Source organism: Cyprinodon variegatus, unplaced genomic scaffold, assembly GCF_000732505.1.
Source record: "Cyprinodon variegatus isolate N-32 unplaced genomic scaffold, C_variegatus-1.0 Scaffold63, whole genome shotgun sequence".
Lineage (NCBI taxonomy): Eukaryota > Metazoa > Chordata > Actinopteri > Cyprinodontiformes > Cyprinodontidae > Cyprinodon > Cyprinodon variegatus.
The window spans coordinates 1,131,366-1,141,907 of record NW_015150516.1 but is presented as its reverse complement, the minus strand read 5'-3'; positions in this window follow the sequence as shown (position 1 = coordinate 1,141,907).

The window sequence follows — 10,542 nt, the reverse complement described above, 5'->3', positions numbered from 1 at the left end:
ATCCATCCATCCATCCATCCATCCATCCATCCATCCATCCATCCATCCATCCATCCATCCATCCATCCAATCTTATTTACAGGTTCTGTCTTTAATGGTTGTTCAAGGACTGTACATTCCAAAATTTCTTGCTATAATTGTGGCATTTTGCCATGAAAGCAGTTGTTGTTTTGAGATCAAAGTTTTTTTTTATTTTTTTCTAGGTTTAGCTCTCAGCATTATTGATGTCCATATCCCGATCTGTACCTTCACCAGATTCCTGTTTATCAGACCCGGATGTTTCAGCATATTCTCCATGGTCTGGTGTTGGAGCACATAAAGAGACAGTTCAGTATGTGTGTGTCCTTACACCCTTAATCCCCTCGTGTTTCCTGTTGTTCCTCGTTGTTTTCACTGCTAACAAACCCCGCTGCAGTTTGCTTTGAAGACCAGAAACATCCACAGTTTCTCGGCTATTGCGTCCTTGTTCTCACCTGCCCAAACAAACTAACGCAAAGCATGCAGCCATGTGAGGGATCCTGCAATGACAGAGCAGAGTGCAGGAGCAGAAAACATGTCCGTGGCCCCACATTAACGCAGTCTATCTGCTGATAGATAGGCTCTGGATGCATGTGTGATGCGTTAACGCTGCTGGTGGAGAAACCTGCGTGATTGATGCACCCTATTTAGAAGAAGGAAAGAACAAGTGCACCTCCACTCCGGGGAGCATTCACCAGCACCTCGTGCCGGACAGCTGTGGGTGGCCGAAGGGAGACCTAGAGGGGTGAGGAAAGGTGAGAAATATATGGGAGATGAAAAGAGAGCAAAGCTGGGAGAAAAGCTGAGATGACAGAAAGAAAAAGTGAATGTATGAGAAGGCGAGCAAGCGACTCACATCTGTTCGTCATTATCTTCCTGGCCCCTTCTCTGGTAATCGCTCCATCTGACATAACTCACAGCAGACCTCACTTTGACTACAGATGGGCGTCCATGGGTGGGGGGTAAAAGTTATTCAAGGCAAATGTTGCCAAACCTTGTCTCGTTCCCTTTAACTCTCATAATCTCGCAGCATTAAAGGAAAGTTCCCCCCAACTTCTCTGTCTCCTATTAGTGTTAATAACACTGTATCCACCATGTTAATTGCTGGTATCTGGCAACGCTGCAAGATTGTTTAGCAGAGGTCTGACTGGGCAGGAAACACAAACAGTGGAACGGTCAGACAGGTTGTAAATAAACCCCTGGGCTAGTCAAATTAACCAAGGCAATTTTAATTTCAAAACCAAATGAAGTGGTTTAGATAATGTGGCCAAACTCTTGGCGTGTTTACAGCCTTATCGATCATTGGCTGACCTCGCATTGCATGGATCCTGCTCCCAGGCTGCAGCTATTAATTTGTTCAAAGCCATGAAACGACCAAAGTGGGTTTGAACTTGACTCTTTCTTTCTTCCTTTCTAAAATATAAAAAGCGTGGTGGGAAATTTTGTTCAGCCATCTTTATGCTTAATAACATCTCAAACAAAGGCATATAAAAGCTAGATGTCTAGACTATGTACTCTGACACCCTGAAGAGAAATCAAGAGCATTTGATTCCCCAATTAAACCATTAATTATAATATAAAAAGGTTAACCGTAACACAAAAACATGGTGAAGCCAAGTGGTGGCAGCATCATGCTGTGGGAACCTTTGGTTTTACAAGGATAAATACACTTCTCTGTTTTTCTTTCCTTTTTGAACATTTCCCTCTAGAATTTATCTATTTCATAAAAAGACAATCAATGTGTCAGATTAAACTTTCAAAAGGATATTCATATTTAAAAATCAATTGCCTTTATGGGGAAAAGAAAAAACCTTTATAAAGCACAAAGCAAACACTGGAAAGGAGGTGTTCTAATGCTATGCGTCTAAATGTTTTTTACCTAAATGCATAAAAAACACTACCTAATCACACTGTTTTGTGGTGAAGTATGGTGATAGAAACATCCTGTGGGATGTTTAATTGTTTTTTATTTTACCATGAACTTTGAACCTGTTAATAGTGAGTGGGGAGATGAATGGAGCTAAAGACGTGCCAACTTAAACAGGAATTGAGAAGATTCAGATGAAATCATGTTCATGTTAGAATGGCTTTTAATGTCCGGACTGAAATCGAATTGATGAGGTTTTAAAAATAGCTTTCACCACACCTTCTAGAATTTTATTTTACAATTATCACAAAAAAAAGCAGAAAACCATGATAGGTGTCTCAACAAGGATTTCTAAAACTGCTATTATAATCAGATTCTCCTCAGCTGCTTGTAGGTTGTTGAAATCTTGAGGATTTGCCGAAGCTTTTGAGGCTTCTGGCTGCACTTAATCACGATGTCTTGAAATGAGATCTGTAGTCGCGGTGAGGAGCCCCCAGGAGCCCCGGTGGCCCACTTGAGAACTCAGGAAGGTCAGGCCCCTATTGTGCTCCTCAAAATTCAAGTACTCTTTTTTAATCACAGAGCTGCTCCCACTACAAGTGTTGCAATCATGCAGATATGCATGTTCTGTTGTCAAAGCAGCTGACCAGAACAGCTGCTGAATATGCAAGGTGTTTCATTTCTTTATTCCTCTATTGATAATGACATTACTGACACCATGGGAGCAGGTTTCAGCACCTTCTATAAATACATATATATAGACATAACCCTGCTCCCTTAAATTTTGGCTTAAATTTAAGGCAAATATCTTTTTTTATTATGCCAGTAGTCAATGAATCATGAATCAATCATGAATCAAAGTTTTCTATCTAAGGAAAACCATTGGATTGCAACGACTCATTGAATCAAAGGCATTATCTCACACTTAGCATGTTGGCAAAATTAGGTAAAAATATGCTGATGGTAATGTTAGCATACAAGCATTGTGCCCTGAAAAAGCGGCCCCCAACCACCGTGCCGCTGACCGGTAGCGGTCCGTCTGTCATTTGGTACCGGGCCGCCCAGAAAAAAAAAAAAAATATATATATATATATATATATATATAATTTATCGACGATCAGAGTCTGAGTGATGTTTTATTTTGAAAAAATATTTTTAAAAATGGGGTATTCTGTCCCAATTACATCAGTCGGTGCATATGTGCCTTTTGACGCAGGTTAATTCAGGTCAAGACGCATCCTATCTATATCTACTGCGGTTACAGCGACCAAAACAAAGCTACGGAGCAGACTGGACATCAAGAGCACACTTCGTGTGTCATTGTCTCCGATTACGCCTAGATGGGACCGGCTTGTTTCGGAGAAACAAGCTTGGGGCTCCCACTAATTCAAGATAATGTTTTATCTTTATGCTGTTTGTATTTTATTTTATGCCAGTAGTATCATTTTATTTGATCGTATTTACTTTAAAGGCCGGCCCAGCAGTGTTAATTTTGACAGCAAATTCTGATTTAGTCTTAGTCTTTTGAATAACAGACCATTTAGTTTTAGTCATATTTTAGTCAACTGAAATCTTTTAGTCTTAGTCTAGTTTTTTGTCAACTAAATGTCAAAAGAGTTTTAGTCTGAGTTTAGTCTCAGTCTAGATTTGAATTAGACTTGAATTTCCCCTTGGGGATCAATAAAGTATCTATCTAGATTTAGACACAGATTGAACAGTTACAGATACAAAACATGTGTTTTATTTTGAATTTCAAAAAGATTAACTGTGGCTTTGCTCCCTGAAAGTTTAGCGCAAACACGGCAGTTAATCAAATAAAAAATAACCTTGTATGCTTAGCGTGTATACTTACCTTCGCATGTATCTCTGGATGAGTAGTCTGTTTTTTTCCGGATATTTTGGCTCCACACGGTTTGCAGGCTGTCTTGTTGTCCTTAGTGTCATATGTGAAGTGTGCCCAGATATCAACTCTTCTTTTTCGCCCTAGCTGTTGTAACATGTCTATTATTCATTTGATTTTTGAAAGGCTACTACTGCTATGAAAATGCTGCTTCTATGCTTCAACCATACGCGCTCTCTTCTTCTTCTCCTTCTTCGCACAGCTTTATGGCGCATTACCGCCACCTGGATTTCTTTCTATGGCAGTTGGCAACTAACTTTTGATTGAATTTCTTCCCAACTTGTCCCACAAAAAAAGTAATTCTGATAGGATCACCATTTGTCCCTCCCTAATAGTTTAGTCTCGTTTTTATTCGTTGACTAAAGTCAGTTATTTTCGTAATAGTCTTAGTCATCATATCTCACTTTTTATTTAGTTTTTATTTAGTTTAAGTCCGTGAAAAAGGTTCGTTGACGAGTATTTTTCGTCATAGTCTTCGTCAACAAAATTAACACTGCGGTCCGGGAAAATACTGTCTGACATACAGAGATGGGAAGTAACGAAGTACAAATACTTCGTTACTGTACTCAAGTAGATTTTGCTGATATTTTTACTTTACTTTACTACTTATTTTTATGGCGACTTTTTACTTCTACTCCTTACATTTTTACACAAATATCTGTACTTTCTACTCCTTATATTTTAAAAAATTGGCTCGTTACTTTGGTTTTGAATCATTTCAATGGAGTTACCGTTATTATTTTTCACGTCATCAATACCAAATTCAATCTAATTGGATGGGAATCTACGTTGCATTTGACGCACCACTACAAGATGAATCGACAGATTCGGCGGTATTCATTGGCGGCAAATCATTGCAGCTTGGTGGCGGTGGCGTTAGCATAGTAGCATGGACGACGAGATGATTGAAAATGAACAAAACGGAGATCTAGTCCTATTGGCAGACATCCATTTAAAATGTAGGCAACGGCATGAAAAAAGTGGTTTCTACTTTTACTTTTATACTTTAAGTAAATTTACAAGCCTGTGCTTTGTTACTTTTACTTGAGTAAAGAAGTTTGATCAGTACTTCCACTTTTACCAGAGTATTTTTTAACACAAGTATCTGTACTTTTACTCAAGTACGGAAAGTGAGTACTTTTGCCATCTCTGCTGACATATAACCAGTCCGTGCTGCAAAAAAGGTTTGGGACCGCTGCCCTAAAACACTTAAGCATACATATTTTAATACTGTGGGTCGAGTGCTAACTCTAAAATTAGCTGGTTAACTAATAATCTTAAATTATCTCTCTTGTTCCCAATAAACTTGTATTTTTAGCAATAGCTAAGTGTCACACAACAACTTTTCTTATCAGTATAACATTTGGTATTGTCATTTTCTGCATACCTACAACTAAAGAAAATATGTTTTTTGAATGGTCATATTAGGTAATTGTCAATATAGTGAATACAGCCCAAGGCTATGCGTGCAACACAACCAATAGAAAAAAGGATTGTTTCTTTGACCAATGATCAATCTGAGTGATTTTTTTTTTTAACATTACTTTTTATTTAGCAGTAGAGTTTGTGTAGCTGCAAAAGGGAAAAAGAGTCTGGCGAACCCGCTCCATTACATCCTCTATATAAAGAATGTAATATAGTGACCAAGTGAATGAGGAAGTGGACTTTTCAAATACAATACAAGACCTTAACAGGAGCACCAGGTGACTGCGCACCTTGACCTCCATTTATCAAAACCCTGTTTACTTGGGCTGACAATGCCAAGGCCACAGAGAAAATGACTTCCCTGGAAAGATGGATGCTGCTTGTTCCCCATCTGTGAAAACAGCCTGGAAGCTGTGGCCAGAGGGGATGAAACTAGATTTGTCCTGAGAAGTCTAAGTTGAAATACATATATATGATCACCTTAAGCTGACACCTTAGTTTTTGTTTTGGCTTTTCATTTTCAAAAAAATATGTAGAGCTGAGAGCTGCTTGCTTGAATAAAGATCTTTTAACTTTACTAATTCATGTAGTAAAGCAAACTGCTCCCTAGAATATGATTCAGAGGCAAGTACCCAAAATCCACACTTTGCTTGGAGAACAATTCTGTTTTATTGGGCAGCAACAAGGTGTGAGATAATGTTTTTATTCTGAGGAAGGCTAACATGGGCACATTTAATTGAACATTGGTTAAGATATATGTTGCTTTCACGGTTTGTGTTTCTCCAGAAAACGAAGCCCTCCTTTGAATTATTCAGTAACTACTGTATGCTTTTGTTGCAAGCTATTATATGTCACATGCAGTATTAAGAATGAAGCTCATTAACTGAGTTTAGTTTAGTAGTAAGTATTTTTTTTACAAACAAATGCAATTAAATTAGCATAGATGAGTTAATAAGCGGTGACCTCAGGATACTTGAAGGGTTCTGCAGGAATTTCTGCCTGGTTGGTAGAGCTTCTCTCCAGGAGGAAGAAAAAAAGTTAAACGGAAGTAAAAGGAAAGGTCAAAAGAACAGCGCAGCTTTAACTGCTGAAACTAATTCTGCTCATAAATATACAGCTAAATGATAAATAATCCTTTGCTGGACCGCTGCCGTCTTGTTGGAGCAGCTCAGCTCGGTTTCACTGCCCACGTTGCTCTCACTCTTTGGCTTTTGTAGGGCAGCAAACACGTGATACAATAATATAATAAGGTAAGCTTCAGTTAAGTACAGGAAAGGCATATTAGATATTTTATGGCTTGAAAAGAAAGCATAAAACTGCCTCTGGGAGTTGGTGGGGAGTGTAGGAGGGTTGTAGATGTTAAATCCTCCTTTGCTTTGCTCCTGAGCTCAAGTAAGCCAACATTTCCTCCCTGTTGAGGTTTATTTTCCTACAGCCATGTTAAACCTGGAACATCAGTGTCCTCTTGCATGACCTCAGGAAGCACCATACCACTGATTCACATTGTTCTCGGTTTTACGGTGCATATCTGCAAACATGAATTCGTTTCAAACTGTAGATTGTAGCAGTATGGGTGAAAGTTTCAGGCTTTAAGTTTGGCAGTAAAACTTCAAAGACCACCTGAGCAGAGGTCAGCGTGGAGCAACCTGGGAATGGCGTGGGCGCAATCTCAGCATCCAAGCTGGTATTTTCTTTTTTCTTTTTCCTGTTGCTGAGGAAAACAAACCACCGCCGAGCCTCCTTTCCTCCCCCTCAGGCTCTCTCCCACGTTTAACATGTTATCCTCCACATCTGTAATAATACTGGGTCATTTGTTGTGATTATGCCTTTTATCTCAAACCTGCATCTTAGATCCACAACATCCTCTCCGTTTCACCTTCCTCCCTGTGCTCATGTGTTTATGCCCGCGACGATAAACCCTTGTCTGGGCATGACTGTGCCTAATTCGCCGATGTTGGGACTCATGCATAAACAGCAGTAATGTCCAATAATATACAGAGGGGTGATAATCAGAGACCACACTGATGGGTTTAACCTGCAGGGTTTATTTATCCGCAGAAGGCTTTAGGTGTCCAGAAAAGGGGAGAATAAAAAAAAAATACATTTTCTATGGTGTGCCATGTTTACCCACTAATATTTATCATCTATTAAGGTATCTTAGAAGAGTAAAAAACAAACACTTAACATGCTTAAACATTGCTAATCTCATAAAAATCAAGCAGTTTTTCTCTATTCTGCTCGATAAACACCTCTTCTATAAAACCAAAACAATTCAGTTCACTTTCTAATTATATCATATGTACAAAGTGAATGAATGACACACTTTACAAGACAAAAGCTTAATTTTGTAACCAATTATAAGCCAACACATTTGATTTAGTCCAAGTTCTATTAGATTTAGGTGGTCATTTTTTTTCTAACATGTTAAGTCCATGATTGAAGGCAAAGAAATGATACAGCATCCTTCGGTAAGGATTACTTTATGTCATGATTTTAGGCTCGGACCCACATGCAGTGAAACCAAACAGAGACACGGATGAAAAGTTTGATGGGTTTTATTGAGGATGTTAAGCATGGTGCAGAGTTTCTCTGAACTCTGCTCGACCGGAACTGGAAGATGAGGGGAAGACAGTCTATTAGTTCAGGGGCAGTGGGAAATTTGATTCGTTGATAAGAAGTAGAGGATCTGATTGTTGACTCACGTTTCCAGAGAAGTGAAGGATCCTTGACTCTAATCCGTGTGTTTGTTTCCAGTGTTTGTCTGACTCGGTGGAGGGCGGAACAGGGTTTACCCAGAACTCGGACGGTGTAGGGGAACGGAGACACTGATTGCCACTCAGATTTCCTGCCGTACTTGAACTGGTCGTGATGAAGATGATTCCCTTGCTCAGAGAGTAATTTCAACGTCCTCAAAAGGAGACTGGATCCAAACCTCCTGTTTGGATCCCTGGCTCAGTTTAAGACTCAGTTGATCCTTCCAGGGAGAGAAGGTCCGAGAAAACCAGTTTGCAGGATGACAAAAACAAAGTTAAAACTTTGGGAGACAAGAACCCAGTCTTGCTCAGTGAAACCCGGCTTGGCTAGAGTACCCAAAACTGGCAAACACTCTGGCGTCGAGGTAGTGGCAATCAGCAGCTTGAGAGAACTCCGGTAATGAGGTATACGTCCGCAGGTGTGTGAGGAGGCGAACCGGAAACAGGCGCCTCCTGTTGGTGTAAGGGAGACAAACACAAAAGAAAAAGACAACGAGTCCTGACACTTTATTTGGGTATGAGGTATGGAAAGTAATGCAGTAGAAGTTTGAAGACTCGGAGGATTTAATATTTTCTAATTAGAAATTCAATGATTAATGGAAACAATATTCCAGTGAAAGAAAATAGTCTCTTTATTGTAAATTCCCAAAAAAGTGCAGAAGTCAGTCTTCATAGTTCGATGTTTGTTTCCCCTTCAGTCACAACATAACTAAACTAAAGTAAAGAAAATCCGACGTGGGTCTTTGCTATATCAATATATACTGTATATATATTGTTTATTCTTAATGCACCTTTTTCCTCCTTGTTTGCACCTTCTTTAATTACTATGCCAATATGTGACCAGTGAATTTCTCAATAAAGCTCATCTAATCTAATCTGTGGGCTCTGTTAACTACCGACCCATGAATTGGTTTGGTTGAAGGGATGAAAACTATCAGGGCATCTTCCAGATTATAGATTTGAAAATCTGTCAAAGGATGTGACCATCCAACATTGAAGGACAGAATGCATCTCAATCAGGTGACAAGAAACAATTCAGTCAAAGACATAAAAGGCCATAAAATAATAAAAATCAATGCCATTCTTTGTCATCCTGTTCACACAAATAACACAGTTTAATAATTTTCTCCTATTACCTTGTTTTCCTATCTACCTATCTCATTAGTATAATATTTATTAACTTGTCAGAATTTCCCTGTGTTTCTCTGATCCCTATAAGCTAATTTTCACCTTCAGTACGGCTCGCTGAAAGCTACAGAAAAGCCTGAAACACACTTCATATCTTTTTCAATCTCCATTATCCCTTCTTCCACACCTTGGAACCGATTAAAGCACTCCTCGCAATCTGCATCCAGATCTAACAGGATTAACCAGATAAAAAAAAAAACACTTTTACATTTCCAGACAATTACCTTTAAAGACCTACTTCTATCTTTGTCAGAAAAGAAGATTTCTCCCACCTTTTTTCTTCTGCAGATATAAATCAGTGATGCGGCAGTGAATCAGAAGGTGGGCAAATCCAGGCAGTAATGATCTCTTAAACAGCCATGAGTGCGTGGATTAAGCTTTAAGCTTTTATTCAACCCTTAAGGATTGTTATTGCCTCCAGGGTTTGCTCACCCAAATTACAAATAGAAAAAGAGAAACATGCTGTATTTACTCTGGTTAAGCATGGCAGGCAGATGCAGCAGACTTGGTTTCATATGAGAGGATTTTTAAGGCTTTCCATCTAAGACTGTAAACTATTCAGTGTTAAGTTAATTGAAACTAGTTCATCCCGATTAAAATTAATTAATTCATTTTAGTTGTTCCACAGTTTGACATTTGAAGTAAGATCATGATACCAGAATGAATGGGCTCTCATGCATTTATTATATTCCGTCTAAAATAAAATTCTAAATATATATGGAATAAAAAATTTAGTTAATGGGACAAATAAAAGCATGCAGATAAAATCATTTAAAACATAACTATTTTAAGGATTAATAAATGTTCACAAAATGCTTGCATATTGTGAATAAAAGGCAAACGGGAGACTATTTGAAATAATAGAAGAACTGTGTAAAGACAACAGGGATGTAAACTGATTTATTTTGTTGGGAGAAGTGATCCTAATAAAGCCTAACAGATGCTGGGAGGGAGGATCCATGACTATGCTTCTTTTTGTCTGTAATGTTCAGAGTTATGAATCCAGTCCAATTTACATGTATGGGGGTCTTGACGTGAAACATAAACTTGTATATTGGTTTTATTAAGTCCTGTTATCGTCACATAGGCTGCATTTCATACCAGCTGCTCTGATTTACCTATTGTATACTGTCAGAAAACCAAAATAGTCCAAAAGCTTTACAAAAACATTTCAATATAGGCTAAACTGTGGTCTCTTGTTAGACTCTTGTGCTATCAAGATAAGGCAAAATGGATTTTGCAAGATTTTTGGCCTTAAATATAAATGTTCATGTAGCATTAAAAACATATATTTATGCTAAATTATGGCCTTATCCTGAAAGTTTAAATTGTTTCTGAAAGTATAAATTGTTTAAGAAGCTTTGATAAAAGCTCTTATTCAGGAACACGGA